We start from the raw sequence: 1,247 nt of genomic DNA on the forward strand, positions 1-1,247 counted from the left end.
TATGACACAGAAATCCCTCTTCTGTATATCTACCTGAAAAATTTGAAAACATTTATTTGCAAAGATATATGCACCATTATGTTTATTGCAGCATTATTCACATTGGCCAAGATATGGAAACAAAATGTCCTTCACCAGATGATTGGATAAAGAAGATGTGGGACATACACACAATGGAATTCAATGGAATACTGCCATTTGAAGCAACATGGATGGGTCTTGAGAATACCACACAAAGCAAAATTAGACAGAAAAAGTACCATATGATGTCACTCATTTATGTTATATAAACTGAAAACAACAAATGAACAAAGAAAAACAAATAAACAAAAACTCATGGACAAGGCCAACAATATGGTGGTTCCCAGAAGCAAGGGAGTTTTGGGAGAGATAAAGAGTAAAGGAGGTCAAATATATAGTGACAGAAGATGGTTTGACTTTGGGTAATGGGCACACTATGCAGTATATGGATTATGTATCATAGAATTGAACATATGAAACGTATATAATCTTACTAATAAATAGCGACCCAATAAATTTAATTTTAAAAATGTTTAAAAAATAAGAATGGTTTTAAATTTGAAATATGCAATTTTGAAATACTGCATTAAGAGATAAAAGCAAACAAAATGTATAAAACTTTTAAAATTATATAGTGTTTCATTGTTTGTAAATTATTTTAACCATCTTTTTCTATGGTGATATTGCAATAACTCTTTGAGTTTGTGAGATTGGGCGCTAAGCTACACTTTCTATCTAACAGATCAGAAATTATGGCCTAGAAATTTCAACTGATATCACCACAGTTACATGACAAATAAGCACCTGGGCCTGAAAAATAAATTCAAATTTTCCTTAGTGCTTTCTCATTAAATTATTGTTGTCTTTGTAAATAAATCTTTCTTAGGTCAATTATCTCAAACCTTTGTTGAACACCTATCATATACTGAGAGCTCTGTCATACTCCGCATATATTTTATCATTTAAGGCTTCTAATAATCCTGTGAATATATTAAAGTACGGATTTAAAGACAGAGATGATAGGCAACTTACCCTAAGTTATAACTACCAGCTTGTAAATTGTGGAATTTAGGCTTGAACACCAAAATATCTGACTCCACCTTTTGCACCAGTTCTTACAAAGGAATGGATTCCTATTTCTAAATTCTCATTGGCACTTACTAATCAGTCTGCACATATTTGTTGAAAGACTGATCAAACTAATGAATAAATGAGTAAGTGAATGT

Source organism: Myotis davidii, unplaced genomic scaffold (assembly GCF_000327345.1).
Source record: "Myotis davidii unplaced genomic scaffold, ASM32734v1 scaffold1207, whole genome shotgun sequence".
Taxonomy (NCBI): Eukaryota; Metazoa; Chordata; class Mammalia; order Chiroptera; family Vespertilionidae; genus Myotis; species Myotis davidii.